General features: G+C 35.4%; 1 long non-coding RNA gene across 1 annotated transcript in view; it reads left to right on the top strand.

Annotated features, from left to right (window-relative positions):
• LOC136845734 (uncharacterized) overlaps positions 1–19645 on the top strand; it is a 522167-nt gene that overhangs the window by 172509 nt on the left and 330013 nt on the right. The window contains exon 2 of the long non-coding RNA XR_010855231.1: positions 10930–10984. This is a non-coding gene — a long non-coding RNA (uncharacterized lncRNA). The remainder of the gene's footprint in view (positions 1–10929; positions 10985–19645) is intronic.

Below are 19645 nucleotides of genomic sequence, written 5' to 3'. Positions count from 1 at the left end.
AATGTATTCTTAACGAAATATGGCTGGTGGCCTGCGTGTGTTTTTTTTTTCTATATTTTTATTGCTCCATATTCCCTTTCCTTTGGCCAGTCACGCGAAACTAAAATTATCTTCGGGTTTTGCTGAGAACATATCACAAAGATTTTAGGACTAGCTGCTGTGTTCCAGACAGACCTATTTGTTGTTGATGTGTGTCTTCTTCTTCTTCTTCTTCTTCTTCTTCTTCTTCTTCTTCTTCTTCTTCTTCTTCTTCTTCTTCTTCTTCTTCATTTCCCTTTTGACTTTGTGGTGAGAGTTTGTCAGACATAAAATCATCCTGAAACCGACTTAAAAAAAAAATTATTGGCAGTGCTAAATTTTTTTGTGAGCTGTAAGGGGACTCAACTATTTATTCACGTGCTTAGTTGAAACAAACATATTATATATATATATATATATATATATATATATATATATATATATATATATATATATATATATATATATATATATATATATATATATATATATATATATATATATATATATATATATATATATATATATATATATATATTTTATATACACATATATATATATACATATATAGGTATATTATATACATATATGTGTGTATATATATATATATATATATATATATATATATATATATAATTATATATATACATATTATATATATTATATATACACACACACATTATATATGTATGTGTGGTTACTAAATTCAGTGTGATTTGACAAATTTGTATGGGCTAATTTTGATTTCCTTTTTATTTTATAGTTCACATGACGTCATTTCACGCTTATTTTAATATCCCTATTTAGATCTTGGTGCGAATCCCAACTTCTGAGGTAAAGAACGGTAAAAGCTACTGCTAATTATCTCGCTAACATCAAACCTATAATTTCAAAAAGATAAAAGTCTCCTATCTAGGCTTCAGTCTGGTAGGTTTTACCGATAAGACTTCCTCTTTCGCGTTTTAACACATTACCATAAATCCTAATTTAGTATGTGATTCCAAGGAAGGCTCACGTATATGTAGTTTTGGCTTCTTGCTGATGACATCGTAATATTTTTACAGCCGGTTACAATATTTTTTTATGTTCCTTAAAGATCAAGTGCTCTTGCCGTACCAAGACGTCATACCGGTATTTTGTTTAGATGCGCTTGTTGTTTTACATACTGTACATCCTTTGTGTTTGCCTGTATTTTATGCGTAAATTGATGCATCTGCATTATATTTACAAACAAACTATCAGTTTCATTATATACAGATTATGTTGTTACAGAGAACATTTCGCTGTTGTCTTCCGGCTTCTCTCATCAATTAAAATTGTGTGCTACTGTCTCTATGCAGTTTTCCAAGGAAAGGATGGACACTAATTTGTATCGTATTCGTGAAACTTGTGTTATCCAAAAATTACTTGAGATAATTTCAAATAAATGTATATGATAGCATTTAGTTTGAAAATATGTTCTAAGGAACTTAGCCTCATTATGAAAAGACAGCCGGTCTAATAGAGCGAAAAGGCTTTGTGCAATAATACAGAAATACTGTTATGATTAAAGTTATAGAAACATGACTGGCTTTGTACTCATAATGAGGTCGAGTTCTTTAGAAGAGATTTTCAAAGTAACTCTTATAATATGTATTTATTTTAAAATTATCTCAAGCAGTTCTAGGGGTATAAGAATTTCTGGTTCTTTTGTTGTCTTACTGTATTTGTTCGAATTCTGTTGGAGAATGATAATGTATTACGTTGCAGCCGCAACTCGGCCGTAAATACTGAATAATGTATTTCACAAATCAAAGATCGATGCTGGACAGCATTCATTTGTTTTTCAATGAATGATAATTCAAGAAAAATATTTTGGTCCGTTGTAACTTACAGTCAGTTTAGTTTATTTACTTGAAATAGTTTGAGCTAGATATTTGAGCGAGGGAAGAGAAGAAACTATTGTTAGTAAGAGTTTGCTACCTTTATATTATTTCAGAAGCGATGGGAATCGTTCTCTGGAGTTTTGTATGGACTCTGTTTTATATAAAATTTTCAAGAATATTTAAAGAATATTTTTAGCTTGAAGAAATCAAGAATATTATAATCAGCACTCGACACCCGGCAGGGTGTCATATGCCGTCAGTCCACCTCGCTGGGTGCACTATATGCATTATTAAAGGCTGAGCCCCTTCGGTTCCTAGCTGCGCCCGCTTTTCAGCGTTGTACTTTGCCTCCATTCCCACTTCCTTTCTTCAGTCTTGGTGTTCAACCTCTTACTATAACTTCTTACTGCAGCTGAAGGATTTTCTGTCTGTTTTACCTCGAGATCCCTGTGTTTAATCTCCTTTATTTTTTTATCCTATTGTACAACCAATCCAACTCCTTTTTCTTAGCGCTGGTTGGCCGAAAATGCACCAGTGCTTGACTTAACAGCCTGAATTTCATAAATGACTTGTTCTATCGTCTCACCCTGTAAAGGTCTTTACTCTCTATTACAGTTTTCCCTTTAAGTTTGCATATTTAGTCAATTAGTCAGCGTGCCATGTACTCAGGACACTTGTTCTTCATGGTTTGAAAGGCTAAGGCCAAAGTGGTTTGAAAGGCTAAGGCCAAAGTAAGTCCTTTTCCCAGGCGTTACCATTTTTCACAGCAAGAAAAAGAGGGGCCTTGGAATCAATATTTTAATGAAAATACAGAAAACGTTTAACTCTCTCTCTCTCTCTCTCTCTCTCTCTCTCTCTCTCTCTCTCTCTTATATTGCTTATTTCTTCTACTCCCTCACCATAGGTTTCTGTTCATTTCTTCTTGCCTTGCGGAAGCCCCATTGGTAAATCCATTCCTTATTATCCGCTAAGAAATGAATTGAATAATAACAGATGACCAAAGCTTTTGCAAAGATCCATATTCTTTTTTAATGCACAAAAATGGTTTTTTTTTTCAGTGTTTAATGTAATTAACATACGTAACTATTAATAATTTGTTTTTACATATTCTGTGAATAAATTCATATATGCAGAGACAGACCCATTAATGATATTTAGATTGCATTACAGTATCCGAAGCAGGCATATTATTCAAATGGTTCCATTGTGAAGGCAAGCACTCACTTTGTTAGGATTTACTTCATACCAGAGAATCTACTACCCCTGGCAACTCTCTCTCTCTCTCTCTCTCTCTCTCTCTCTCTCTCTCTCTCTCTCTCTCTCTCTCTCTCTCCTCTCTCTCTCTCTCTATGGTGATGAATGCGGCATTCCATTTCACACAATGGAGTTAATCCCTCTAGCCAATTACAGGTGCTTCCTGTCCATAGTTCCAACAATAATGGCCTGGAAATTAGGCTCTTGACTATTTTGGGACTTGATTGTTCTATTGTAATCCATCGTTTCCATTGAATTATAAACTTTTGGCACATGCTGGCTGTGTCCGTGTAATGTAAACAATTGTAAAATGTAGATAGAGAAATATACATATACATTAGTTAATAGCCGATAGTCCTGTACTCACTTTTTTTAGGACGATGTTTGCCTTTGCTGAATTGGGGTTGGATCGCCTGTGCAGAAAACCTCCTCCACTATATGCGCATGCACAGAAGATACGTCAGCAATGCGTTGAATCCCCTACACATGCGCAGTTATCCTCAATCTTGTGCTTATTTCTTAATGGATGGGGATGCCCCTCCTTTCCAATGCTACCTTCATACCATATATCCTGCAGTTTCTACGTCTTCTTCTCCTCCATCCTCCTAATAACTTTTCACCAGCCTATTATCATCCATTCTTTCCACATGACCAGATTATCTCAAAACACTGATTCTTTCATATGCTCGAACTTTTTTATCACTTCTACGAACCTTCACATTGTTACCATTTCAGTTCTTAGAGCTATGCCAATAACTCATGTGCACAGCTTCAGTCTGTATCTTTCATTGGTATTAAATATCCACACTTAACTTCCTTGAAGGAGAACTGTCTCATCAATTACTAAGTACATTCCATTGACACTCAAACTTTCATACCTGTTTAATCCACAAACACATGGACGCACGCATGTTCTTAGATAAACGCGCACTTATAAAGTCCACGTCTGTATCTTTCATTGGTATTAAATATCACACTTAACTTATATATAATATATATATATATATATATATATATATATATATATATATTAAATATATATATATTTATATATATATATATATATATATATATATATATATATATATATATATATATATATATATATATATATATATATATATATATATATATATATATATATATATATATATATATATATATATATATATATATATATATATATATACATGTGTGTGTGTGTATATGTCGTTAACCATTGAAACCAGCAGTGGTTTCCAAGATAAGAAAGTACATAATCACTGTCATATGCTGACATAGTTTGAATGCTGAATCGTGGATGAGAAAATATTCACAAAATTAGCCATTTCTCATAACTAAACAGTATAACAATTAGCAGTGTGTCGAACCCCCATACAACTGCTGCACCATTCACCTCCTGGATATTGAGGCCCCTGTATTCCAGTACCTTTTAGTTTTCTGCAAAAGAAAACTGTCGAGGTGGATATTTGTCTGTCCGTCCGCACTTTTTCTCTCCGCTCTCAGATCTCAAAAACTACTGAGGCTAGAGGGCTGCAGAATGGTATGTTGATCATCCACCCTCCAATCATCAAACACCAAATTGCAGGCCTCTAGCCTCAGTAGTTTTTATTTTTTAAGGTTAAAGTTAGCCATAATCGTGCATCTTGCAACGATATAGGACAGGCCCGTGGTTAAAGATTCATGGGCCGCGGCTCATACAGCATTATACCGAGACCACCAAAAGGTAGATTTATTTTCGGTGGCCTTGATTATACGCTGGGCAGAAAACTCGATTGCGCTCAAGAAACTTCAGCGCATTTTTTACTTGTTTATGTCATCTGTGCATACCATCCAAGGCTAGAGCTCCAATTTTGTTCTGTACTAACACTTCCGAACACTGGCATCTTTCCAGAATTGTGTGATTATCCATCTGTTCCAGATGACCTAAGAACTTAAAACTCATGTTCGATACTCTCACCTACGCTAAACGTTATACTGATTTTGTTTGTCTCCATCTTTTTGACCCTTTAAATTCTTATGCCACTTCTACTTTTCAAACAACTCTTTTCTACAGCCTCCACCTTTATTCTTTTATTTGCATTCAGCTTCCACTGTTTATGTATTTACTTGCACCTGTTTTCTTGCATTCACATACAACATTCACTCTTTATGTATTTGCACCGTGGCTTCCATAAACATTTAGGACAGTCCAGGTCACTTGCCCGCGTCCTGTTATGTTCTCCGCTTCATCTGTTCCTTGACTTAATGCTTTTCTCAGTATATCATAATCTTATAAATGTACTCAAGAATACTTGTGCAAAACTGTTGCTGTTATTATTCCAATGTCCATACTAACTTTCATCTTTCCATCTTCGTAGTTTCCATGTACACTCATAACCTCTCACTTGCTCACACTTTACTTCCACCCTCGCATCTTGCAAACACTTTCCAACTCCGTTACCACTCTTTGAAGCTTCTTATCACTATCTGCAGGATATCATCTGCAAACGCCAACCATTCCACACTCCGTTCTTATCACTATCTGCAGGATATCATCTGCAAACGCCAACCATTCCACACTCCGTTCTTATCACTATCTGCAGGATATCATCTGCAAACGCCAACCATTCCTCACTCCGTTCTTATCACTATCTGCAGGATATCATCTGCAAACGCCAACCATTCCACACTCCAGTTCAAGCCCCATTTCTTATTCCACAACTTTGCACCTTTGGTCCCTTCTTTGAATTCTTGCATCATTTATCCATAAACCTATTGAACATTTATGCAGACCCTTGCTTTGCCATATTATTCGCTTGCCAGCTTAGAAATTTTAACTCAAGATTCATTTCCTTTAAGAAAACTATATATTGCTGTCAACATCTCGCTCTTACACTAATTAATGCCACATATATAATTTTCCTTTCAAACTATTCACGTAGCTGGTTCATGTACAAACTTCCTTGTGTAAAGCTAGTGTTCTTTCCTTAGACCTTTTGCCGCCTGTTTTACTTTCTCATTTAAAACTCTACCACACGCCCCCCCCCGTATACTAAGTAACATAGGCCTAATGGCCCATAATTCGTAGTCTCTTGATTAACCTCCATCCATGTACAAAGGGAAAATTGCTTTTCTTACTCATTCTGTTAGAACGTTTTCTTCATCTAGACCCCTTATGTAACCTGGTCATCCACTCTCAATTTTAACTGCCGCCCTGTAACAATTATACTTGCCCTCATCACTTCTTAAACATTCACACCCATGAGCATTCGCAGACTTAGTTAGCTCTTTCCTCATTAATAATTCAGCTCTGCCTTTCTTCTATCTTCATGTTCAAAAAATCGTTAAAATACTCACTTAACAGGGCTAGGAAAACTTAAAAGAGTCTTTTCAGGCAGTGTCTCCTTTCACTTCATTCTTGCTGAGATTTATTTGCTCTTCAACCTTCTCTCTGCTTTTACTCCTTTTTTAGAGCACTTCCTTATTCTCCCTAGACCCTTGCTCACATATTCCCTTGCCCTCTTTATGTCTATCACTCTCACCTTCATCTTACCACCTTTCCATCCTCATATATTCCTCTACGGGATCTTCTCCTCTCTCTTGCAGTTGCAACTCAGTCTCCTTTTTTCGCTTTAAGTCATTCATTTCCTGATATCACCACCAAGTGTTTGTGTTCCTTCTGTGACACCATTCTGTAATTTTACACTTTATTTATGCCTTCAACTTTTGTCTCTAACTCCAGCCCAGAGTTTATCTATACACTCCTTTTATGTTCTTATTTCCTACTTATCAAATTCACTTATCTTCATTATCCTTAAAGCTATATTTTCACTTCTTTCTTTCCTACTTGAATTTCCATCTTATCTTAACTTCTGCTCTACCCAAATAATGATCAGATATATCTCCAGCCACTTCTCTGCCTATCATTACCTCGATAAACTTCCAGTTCCATTTGCTCTCTGCAGCTACATAATTTGACAAATTCCGCTCTTTTTCCCACTTCCCAGGTACATGAACACTTTTCTTGTTTCCGACAATCAAACCCCTTTTCAGACACATGTCAACAAGAATCTCACCATTCATATTTACTACAGGAACTTCATACTTGCCTGCAATACCATCTATTTCGCTGACACTTTGTACAACCATACTTTCAGTCTTTCTAAAGCCAGTAAGGCACAAACTTACTTTTATGAAAACATTTCAACTTTACCCATACAATCCTTGAACTAACACATCTGTAATCTTTGACCTGTCTCACGATTCGTCTTGATACTACGAGAGCGACATTCCACCTATCTCTACACCTTTCGGCTACCTTAGACACAGTCACACTTTGTCCTTCTCATACATGCACTCGCTGGAGCCATTGTCTCAATTACTGCCAACACAACCAAAAAAGTAAATGTACCTTAGTTTTACCAGACCACTGAGCTGATTAACAGCTCTCCTAGGGCTGGCCCGAAGGATTAGACTTATTTTACGTGGCTAAGAACCAACTGGTTACTTAGCAACGGGACCTACAGCTAACTTTCATTTCTTAAACAAATATACGAAACGTTCAACTGGCGCTCTATTTCTCAGAGAGAAATGAAAGGAAGGTATAATGAGATTTTACCATTTAAAGTACCTACTTTTTATATTAATGTATTATAAAATCTTCTGTAATGATTGCCGTAATTAGCCTATCGTTTATAGACGGCACGCTTACCAGTCATTGAGTTGATGGAAGTTGGTTATACCTGTTTGGTTAGTTTATAAACATATATTTTTTTCCCGCGCTAATATCCCCAGGAAACGAGTCTTTTGAAGTTTTGGTCCTCTGTGTAACTCCTCATTAGAGTGATGTTGATGGATGATGATTTCAGGATCACGACATACTTCCAATGTTGATAAACAGTGGCTAATTTTTCCAGAAAATCTCTCTCTCTCTCTCTCTCTCTCTCTCTCTCTCTCTCTCTCTCTCTCTCTCTCTCTCTCTCTCTCTCTCTCTCTCTCTGGGGCAGTTATGAAATAAACGAACAATGACGGATGAAGTCTTGTCAGTGAAAAATAATGCAATATTTGATAAATGTTATAACTTTTTTATCAGTTTTGTCTCACTTCCTATATGTAATTCTTCTCTGCTTTTGTCCACTTTATTTACAAGGTAAGACTAGAGGCTTCCAGTCCCCCGGGTTGTTGAGGCCTGAAGAACTAGTAAGTGAATGGGTGTATGAAAGAATGGGTTTATTATATGATATTGCATGTATTTATCTTGTTAGATCTTCTGTTATTTATTCAACAATACGTAGCAATACTTTTAGCCCAGGTTTATTTTGATAGAATCCTAGATTTTAGTGGAATATTTAGTGTAACTATACGAGCATGTGAGTCATTTTAAGTAAAACCCAAGCTGTAGTATTTAAGGACAAATTCTATATTGTTACTTGAAACGAAGTTACGGAATCTTGCTTATATTTTGTAGTATATCTTAAGAGAATAGCTGACATACGGCTTCCAAGGTAGAAAATATCTTACCTAACCTGACTCATACATATTAATATCCAGCGATCAGTTGTTACGGCTTCCAAGGTAGAAAATATCTTACCTAACCTGACTCATGCGTTACTGTTAATCAATATCCAGCGATCAATTGTTAAATTCTGTATTTTAGAGTCGCTATTCTGCATTAATGTCAGTAACAGCATATGACTATACAGATAACAATGAACTTTGTTCAGCAAGGTTTAAGATAACTTCCCAAGTAAAACAAAAGATTATTCTCCTTTATTCCTTTATTTTGCGTCGAGATGGAACACACAAACGGCTAATGGAATTCAAATGGCTGTCGAATATGGTTCAGCTATCACTTGGCCTTTATATTTCGGTTGTGTTGTTTCATATATTCACAAGAGTAGCACAAAGAGCGAATGGGACAGGCAGTACAAACTGAGCCTATTCCATTTTGCTCCCTTAGAAAGAATGGGAATGTCCCAGCTTATCTTTACATTAGGGATGGTAATGTGCTTCCCCAATTTTTCCTCTGGAAGAAAAAATAGTATTATCTTGGGACGGCAGTTGTAGCACATATCTCCTGAACGAGAAAATGTTGAGCAGAAGAGTACGATGAGTTTGGTTAAAAATGGAAGGGTAATGATGTTACTTTAGTTGCCATCCGTAAATTTCCTCTTTTCAGTGTCGTGTTATGTTCATTGCCCTTAACATTTTTTTTAATTCAGTTTTACGAATAACAGATGCATGTAACATAACATTTTTTAGAATTCAATTTCACGAATAACAGATGCAAGTAACATCTCTAATGAAAATGCCATATACGTCGGTTTTTAATTGTATGTTTTTTTGAAACGTCACCATCGAATTGGATTACATTCATTTTATCTGATATTTGTAAGGACTCTCTAGACCTGCCCTGTGCACTGATGTTCTTGTTAAATATCCAGCTTAGTGCACTTACTGTAGCCTAATAACAGTATTTTCTGTCTGGTCTATTGTATCCTGTTGGTGATTTGTAGTACGTCAGTATATCTCTATATATATACATATATATATATGTTATATATATATATGCATAAATATATATTTTTTTATTTATATATGAATATATTTATTTTATGTACATATATTTTATGCATGTGTATATATATAATATTTATGTACATATGTATGTATGTATGTAATACAATGGTGTCTCACAATGAGAAATATACAAAATTGTTTATATATATATATTATATATACTACAAATATATGTATATATAAATTTTATGTATAAATGCATATGTTTATATGTTTATATGTATATATATATATATTATATATATATATATATATAAATAAACAGAGTATATAAATATATATATATATATATATATATATATATGCAATATATATATATATATATATATATATATACATATTATATTTCTCGGAAATAATATATTTTCATATGTTACCGAAGGGGGAATTTTTAGTTGATAATAAGTCCATCGAACCAGCGACGGACGAGGAATCGGTCGGCCGGGCTTAGTGAATTATTACACTAACGCAGTCGTAGTATATATATATATATATATATATATATATATATATATATATATATATATATATATATATATATATTATGATTCTGGAAGTGATATTGTTCTCGTATCCCAGAATGTGAACCATTGAGTCCCTCACGAGGCAGTCAGCTTTGGTTTCATCATTTTCTCACAATGATAAATACCGAAAGTATATGTGTGTATGTATATATATATGTATATATACATACATTTTTCTGGATAAATATACAGGAATATATATATATATATATATATATATATATATATATATATATATATATATATATATATATATATATAAACATATCCTCTGTATATTTATTCTGAGAAAAAATACATATATATCTAGATTGACAGATAAATTGCTAGATAGATAAAACTGTCCAAATTTTATGTTATTCATGTGTTGTTTAGGGAGTTTACTTTTTTGTATTGGATAATACTAGTGTATGCAACTATGACGTCTTGAAAGACCGATCAAACGCTCCACTTACAGGGGAGTTGTTTTGGAAATCAATAAGTTTTATGAAGATATTTTCTCTTCTTATTGTCGGAATCCTCATCAGCTTGCTTGACCTTTAATTAAATGTTAGTGTAAAATATACTTAAGGTTAGTTATGTTTAAACGTATTATTAATTCTCTCTCTCTCTCTCTCTCTCTCTCTCTCTCTCTCTCTCTCTCTCTCTCTCTCTCTCTCTCTCTTGAAGCCGTAATTATCACTCATATTCTCTTCCTTATTTTTCAGTGAGAACCATTGATGGTGGTCCTTAACCCCTAATGCGGAGCCATCATCGTAACAGGTAAGCCCATTGATACTTCTCCCTCTATTTTCAGATGTGAAATTCATTAATGATCCAATATTTCAGCACCTTCATCCCTCCAATGCATTCTCCAATCCTGATTTCAACGTTTCAAGCGTCGATGCCAACAACTTTACTTTTTACCTTCGAAAATCGTGAACGTTCTGTTAGCTAGCGTAACAATTCGTCTTTTTACGGGTAATTGCTGTTATTTTAGTTATTACCAAAGTTCTAACGTCGACATACCCATATGGACCATTCTTTTTTTTTTTTTTTTTTTTTTTTTTTTACAAAGGGGGTATGAATTATAGATGAAAAATTGGCATTTTGCTTAAGTCGCAGCTTTGTTAGATCTCTTGAAGAAGTAAAATATATTTCCTTTCCCAGCATTTTTATATTCTGCAGTACAGCAGTTATGTTTTTAGTACAGTGATGATCACTGGACATTTAAGCACTTACTTGAGAGTCAAACACAATTGGTTTTCCCTTTGGGTTCAAGGAAACGCGCTATTTATTCCCTAAACAATCGTTCTAGTTTACTGTTAGTGTAGTCGATCGTCTTTTAGTGTCCGGGATGATAAGCCTCCCCTCAGTCTTTGAGCAAGCCTCTTCTTTCCCAGTTTTTTTCAGTCAAATATCATTCTTGTATTCCTTAGTTCAAGGGGTTCCAAAGCTGAACATTTTCTCTAAAACTGGCGAGTAATATTTTTTCAATTAGTTTAATATTATTATCAGTAGTTACAATATTGTATGATTTGAAGATTTGCATTGACTTATGTTACGATAGTAAATGTAAATTATTTGACTGATTGAACGAGTATTCATGAAAATGCAAATATAAACATGCATTTGCCCTGATCAACGAACTCGTTATGTTGGGTCTGGTCAGTACCAGGGTGGATGACAGACAATGAATCCCTGACTTCGCTGGCCCCTGAGTTGTCTTGGGGTCAATGGTCATGTGACTAGCAGGTCAGTACCAAATTCAAAGGCAACAAACCCAAGGATTACACCTTAAGGTGTCTCTCCTTTAGAGGGATTATTATTTTTAGATGCAAAACTTTAAAACTGGCTCTATATTCATATATATATATATATATATATATATATATATATATATATATATATATATATATATATATATATATATATATATATAGTGTGTGTGTGTGTGTGTGTAAATTCCTCCATCGAGCATTACTGCTCATGGTATATAATCTTCGAAACGACATTCGAACTGTGGCTGTTGGCGTGCGTGCCTAGGCAAAATGTGGAGATCAGTGGTTGTCGTGGTCCATCCAGTCACCCAAAGGAAGTGGCAAAATTAGCTGGGACTGCAAAAGAGTCGCACCTCAATAACTTCTACCGGGACATAATTGGAATCCTATTCTGCCTCCTAACTCGTCTAGAACCTCATTTTCTTTCGAAGAAGGCCCTTAGCCGTCGTCTTAATGTCTTCCATGGAGCACTGCATTGCAAAGATTCTTTCAGCTATGCAGCCGGTCTTGTAATACACTACGTTTAAGCATCTGGCGTTGGGTATTCCATATCCGTAACGACGGAGATGAAATTTGTCAAACACAACCGTCATCATTTAATAAATCAAAGAGGAGAGGGATCTTACCCATTTCTGCAATTTTGTTTTATGGAAGAGAGGCGTCACAAACAATCGAACAGCCAGTACGGTTTGAAGAAATTTTTTGGGTAGGACGAGCGCCAAAATACAGAGGTAACATTCGCGGCCTAATCAATCATCCGTCGTTTTTGAGGTGCGTTTCAGTAGAAAAAGTAATAGTACCGTCATTGCCAACAAATTGGTAACTAACTTGAAAATTCATTCTCATCTTTTTAAAGATTTTTTTTTTTGTATTTTCTTGTTCAAGACTGTTCATTTAAAGAAGAAAACGGAAATTTTCTTTTCTGTCCCTTGTTACTGTCATAGGTAATCAAAACTCATGATAAGGTATTATCCCATGGACAAAATCTTCAGCAATATTTAATACACCCATTGCAATTGTGTGGAGTACAATATATATGTATATATATATATATATATTTATATATATATATATATATATATATATATATATATATATATATATATATATATATATATAGATAGATAGATAGATAGATAGATAGATATATATGTGTGTGTGTGTGTGTATGCTGTGTGAGTGAAAGTGGTCGAAACAACTTCATACAGAAGTTTTGCAAACTTTCCAGGATTCTGTAAAGGATTCCAAGTGGAAAGTTAAATAAGAGTCAATAATGAAAAAACGATATTCGAAGAAATATGGATAACAAGATAGTAACAGTGTAAGATGATAATGGTAAATGAAATAAGGATTCAAAATGTTTTTCACAGAATGGTGGTAGACAATAATATAAAAGAGAAAGCTACATAGAATTAAAAATTTTATATATATAATGTATATATATATATGTATATATTACATATATATACACATACATAATATAACTATATATATATATATATATATATATATATATATATATATATATATATATATATATACACACGTAATTTAACATTATATATATATATATATACACAGTATATATATATATATATATATATATATATATATATATATATATATATATATATATATATATATATATATATAAAAGAGAGAGAGAGAGAGAGAGAGAGAGAGAGAGAGAGAAGAGAGAGAGAGAGAGAGAGAGAGAATAAAGAGAATAAACGAAGGCAGGGCAGAAGATGGAAACATCGGGAGTGATGTTCTGGATGTTGCTGTTCCTTTTTGCTTATTGAATATGGGAGTTTCTTGATAAATTTAGGCCATCGAGCCAATGTCCCTGTTGCGCCGTCGAGGGATGTACATTATGTTAACCGCCGTCTTAATTCCTTTTAATCCAATGATAATAAATTAGCCCAAGCAATATTTTGTCCAGGCGGAAATATTATTTTCTTACGTTTTATGGCTTCTAAGTTATTCCTTTCCAAAATATTCGGAGGTACCCTCTTGGTCTGGCCCCCTCGCGCTCCTCTCTCGTAGTCTGCTACCAGTTATCTTTTCTTAATTCTCTTTTCTCCCAAAGGAAAGTAGAACAAGGACAAGAAAGACGGGCTTGTTCTTGCCATTATGCCGAGCCTAAAGATCAAAGGGCTTTTGGGACGCCAGAGGCCGTCGATTTTGATTCGAGTTGAAAGGGTAGCCAGAATCTCTCCCTTGCTCACTCTAGCGTCAGCTTCTTTATCTCATTCCGCCTAATGTCCTCCGCCTACCTTGTGATCCCTTTCCTCTCATACTCCCATTCTTTTAGTCCTTCACCAAGGGAAATATTATTTCAATATATCCACCGTTTTGTTTCTTCTTTTCACTTACAGGTATGTAATTGGATGAAGTTTAGTTAGAAACAATTTCCTTGATATTTATGTTTCATTAAACAACAGTTTTGCATAAATAATTCTATTAATTCCATTTTAGCTAGAATGGCATCGTCGAAGACCACGGTTGCTCTAACGCCATTCAACCCTAAAGTCAGTCACACTGGGAATTCTTGATCAAAGCATTGTCCCCTTTGGAGGGTCTGGCAATTCGCCTTTTAAGCCTGCCTTTTAGGCTGGTGTTGTTAGAAATACTGGGTATTGTTATAAGTGAGGTGTATATCCATTCAAAAACACAGTCATAAACGAGTTAAAGTGCTCACCTTAGTAATTTTAGTATAAAACAAGTAAAAAAGGCCCAATCGAGTTTTCTGTCCGATGGTGCCCTCTGCCACGGCCCATAAAACTCTTAGTCGCGGCTCATGAAACTCAGCCACGGTCCGGTGGTGGCCTATGTTGTTGATACCTATAGCTCTGCCAGAAGTACGATTATGGCTAACTTTAACTTTAAATAAAACAAAAACTGCTGAGGCTAGAGGACTGCAGTTTGGTATGTTTGATGATTGGAGGGTGGATGATCACCATATCAATTCGCAGCCCTCTAGCCTCAGTAGTTCTTAAGAGCTGAGGGCGGACGGACAGACAAAGCCGGCACAATAGTTTTCTTTTACAGAAAACTAAAAATCTCGTAATACCTATTGGTGATTCCTTCGGTTCACGATTCATGAGTAGTCCTACCTTGCTATATAGCTCCATGCCGTTGTAACCCAATGCTGCTTCCTTCGTTTTTCGCTTTGAGTCAGATTTTATCATGTTTCTAAAATCTTTAGACATGTACAAATGGCAGTTTCACTACGAGTAGAATTGTCTTGATTGATTCTACTTTTTTCATTACACGGGCGATATAAATATTTCCCCTTTAGCCAGCAAAAATAACTTGCTTGCATGCAAAGGGGTTTCCTTTCCCAGCTGCTGAGAAACTTTTAGACAAGGAATTTCAAGTTTTAGCTGCAAAAATTTTGTATTCGAAAAAGCAGTCGAAACGAGAGCGATGGTCCAAACAACAAATAGTTCCAGAGAGCAAAATACCATCTGTGGAATTCATTATCACAAACTAAATTCACTGGTTAAAAGAGGCTGAAATATGGTTATGGTAATGAAGCCACGCAATTTAACCAAGGATATTTTAGACAATACCCGAGTCGCGCTCCGCCCACGGTTCCAGCATTATTTTCCATTGGGGATGTATAATGAAAACAATGACTGGCAAGGGAGAGCGAGAGCCTACCTTTCCTCCTTTTCCCTCCTATTCAATGCCTTTAAGAGGAATTCTCCGGGCCTAAGAAATTTACACATGCAATTAAAAGCGAGAGAGAAAAGGGAAACGATGCAGTAAATTCTCTTATATTTTCCACTAATCTGGCTTTGGACGCATTATTGTTTAAGATAATTTTTTTTTTCTTATTGCCCCTGTGCCCGATAGTGCTATCATGTTTACTAGAATAAGAAAAATAGAGACTGAGGGCATGTGATCATATGTCGAAATGTTTTCTCGTGTTAAATATTGGCTTGGTCACACATGATCTTCAGCTTTGAAACAGTGGTGACTGGTGAGTACAGAGCATATTAAATTCTTGACTATCCTTCTGCTTTCACTACAAAGAAGGAAACAACTTACCTGCGTGTATTAGTTGTTGATGGTGTAACAGCTACTTACGTTTCTCAGCATTCTACTGAGAGGGTTGGGTTGTTTACGTTCACGGCAAGCGAATAGTGACTGAGTCTTTATGCGTAGCTTTGAAAATTCAAATTTGTCCGACTTTGACGATTTTTGCTGGATAATCCGTTGGTTTGGGTTATGAAAGTTAAATTGAACATATTTGTCTGTCTGATTTTCATTTTCAGGCTATTTTAAACTTTTGGCACTTCTCTTGGAAAAAAAAAATTCTCCAATGCACATTTTAGAAATCAAAAGTTCTCTTTTCAGGTAATGAACAAATGCTGTGCATCACCATCATGATTATCTCGGTTTGCTTTGCAGTATCGTTCTCATATTTATGGAGCATTCTCTCTGTTTTTCATATATTTTATGACTCCAAGTTAACTTAGCTAAGCTGCGACCATCTCGATGCATTTTATTTCAGTTGTAAAATGGACGACATATTCCAATTGTAAAGGTACCTATTCTGTAATTATTTTATACGGCAAAAGAAAGAATCTGCCTTTTCCTTTGTCAGTTGTTCAGCAGACTGAAGGCCACTTCCTCCCACAATAAAAGCGTATCGAGGTCCACATATTAGTTCCTGTAGTATGCGCATCTGTTTCACCCGTCATCTGCAAAGGTTTTCTTTGCTACCCTCTTCCTGGATCGTCTGAATTTTCCCCACGAATTTCCCATGAGCCCAGAACGAAGACTTAATAAAACACCATTGCCCATTTCGTGTGCTCTCTTAAAAATTTTATTACTGTTTTTCTTTTATATGTACTACTATGGGATTCAGGCCCGATGAAACACGGTTTTTCGGCAACACCTTCTTATTAAAGCATCGGATAAAGGTGAAAGCAAGTGTATATTTTATAACCTTACATAATTTTTGCATGTATTATTTAGTACCTTTGTTCATTAGTTCTGGTACTTACCAGAGTAAAAATGTTTCTATGCCAGAGCCATCGTAATCGTAGGTAATGGTTTTGAACACAGTAGTGACGTTTACCTATGACGTCATGAGGCTCCAGCCACAGTGAAGAGCAGTTTACATGTGGGGGAAAACGTCTCTTCACTACGGCTCTGCCCACTTTCCGATGGCATATTCACCAATTGATATTAGCAAGGCCAAGGAAGAAAAGGTCTGCCCAGTTGGGTGGGGTCGCCTCCCACCTAGGGTAACTACGTAGGAGATGACGTATCTTAGAGGTACCTGCTCATTACGGCAATTCACCCGTGGACGGAATAAGGAGGTAGATAAAGCTCAGCCTGCATGGGGAATTTTGGGGGAAGTGAGCAGACCTTTCTCTTTCTCTTGGCCTTGGATATTAGTACCCAACATAATTTTCAGCGATATCAGTGATGGCGAGCAGGATTTGTCATCGTTCCCTTGATTGCATTATCATTCTCAATAATTTTATTATTACTATTATTATTATTATAATATTCCTATTTTCTGGGGGTTTCATCGCAACTTCCACAGAAGTATTTTGGAGTAAGTAGTCAGCTTGGAATTCTTCCATTTTCTTGATATTCGTATTGTTTCTACTTTACAAATGATTCACTGTATGTAATTCATCCATAATGAACCAGTCTATAGCTCATTTGTTAGATCTACATCTATTCAGGGCGGGAATACAAAAAGACCGTTTGTTTTGTTTTACCTCAGGCTTCGACACTACAGCCTTCTATTTGCAAAATCAGGAGCGGTCACTAGAAGTAAAATTCAAATGAAAACAGTGATACCTCATTTCCCTCATTTGTTAGAGGTGTAAAGTTGAACGCCATTATTTTATTTCAGTTAATGTAACCCATTGCTATTTTTTTTTTTTTTTAATTTGTCATACATCACCTAAACAGCGCTTGTGTATTGCAAATAAAAGGTAATGGTAGGAGTCAAGATTTTTAGGGCAAGCCATTATTTACTTAATATCAATCGAATGTAACACGATTTATATTGATATGCATGAAAAGAAAAATATTTTGAAAACAGTTTGAATGAGGAACATATTGTTATAATCATTGTGTTTTAATAAATATGTTTTTGATGTACAAATAAAACGTCCAAGACTATACATAATTTTTTTACAAAATGTCTTCATCGTCACTCTCGAGGAAGAGGTCATCATCCCTGTCCTCATCGTCGCTAACGATGTCAATGATGACTGGTTCCACGCTCTCATTGGACATTGTCTGTGATTGTTTGATAGAAATTCATTTCTCGTCAGTTCGGATACTCACAACACTGTAGGTTCCGTTGGGGTAACCAGTTGGTTCTTAGCCACGTAAAATAAAAACTAATCCTTATCCACTATGGTTAAATAAATAATTACCCCTATCCACGCCATAGTAAATCTTGCCACGGGCCTTCTCGCTTGTATACAAAGTGGCAAGCCGTAGCACAAATGCAGTCTTGCAACCGCTGGGACAATTCCATATCCTGCTGGCCGTTATCCTGTTAGTGGATCTTGCTTGCTGCCTACCTTATTGGATGGGCGGAGCCTCATGACGTCATTTGGTTACTTCACGAATGGTTTTAGGATAGTTTTCTGTGATTTTCTCGGTTCCGGCATCGGCGACTTCATTTTCACTCTATAAATTATCAAAACTATCGAACTTAGGTACTAAATAATACTTGAAAAAATTAGGTAGGGTTATAAAAATATACACTTGCCAACTTTCACCTTTATCCGATGCTTTGATAAAAAGGTGTCGCCGAAAAACCGTGTTTCATCGGCTCTGAATCTCTTAGTAGTAGTAGTAGTAGTAGTAGTAGTAGTAGTAGTAGTAGTAGCAGTAGTAGTAGTAGTAAATGTTCTTTAATTTATATGCAGTAGTAGTAGCAGTAGTGGTAGTAGTAACTGTTCTTTTTTTATGATAATACCAGCGAAATACATTGATAGTTCATTTATTTTTTCCGTAATTGTTGTCTCATGGCAGACAAGTGCTGCAATAGTCTGCTACCAAAGGGTCAGTTCAAAGGATCGTGATCCCGCACCTGGTCTTTAGATCAGGGGGCGGTTTTCCTCTGCTAATGGCGATTTCCCTCTGGGTACCAGATCAATAGACCTCTGTCGGTATGCTACCTGGACCGAACTTATGGAGGATTGAGGTTCGAGGTTCGAGGATCGAGTAATGTGACGTATCCTAGTCTGTTTGATAAAGTCTTTAAAAAGATCCACACAGGTAGAGAGAGAGAGAGAGAGAGAGAGAGAGATTACTAATTATGGTATATTTTAGAAACGTAATTAAAATGGAGGTAAATATTTTAAAGATTGCCAACATGTTCGTGATAGAGATTATGGATATGAAATATTTTTAAGTATCTGCTTGTCTTGAGTTAAATACCAAATTATCCTGAGTTAAAAATGTAGCGATTAGTTAACCAGGTATAGCTGCTACTCCTAAAAATAATAATGAATCGTCTTTGACATTAGTTGGCAAGAGAGATATATACTTTAATTTTTGCCCTTGACACGCAAGTATATTCACATTCCTGAAATAACCGAATGCAGATGATAGGAAGACCATTCTTTTCCGATTTTCTGCTATCTTCAGTGGTAATATGCTTACCTTTGCA

The sequence above is a fragment of the Macrobrachium rosenbergii genome, chromosome 14, assembly GCF_040412425.1.
Source record: "Macrobrachium rosenbergii isolate ZJJX-2024 chromosome 14, ASM4041242v1, whole genome shotgun sequence".
NCBI lineage: Eukaryota > Metazoa > Arthropoda > Malacostraca > Decapoda > Palaemonidae > Macrobrachium > Macrobrachium rosenbergii.
The sequence above is the reverse complement of the archived record's forward strand: the minus strand, read 5'-3'. Positions and strand labels throughout refer to the sequence as shown.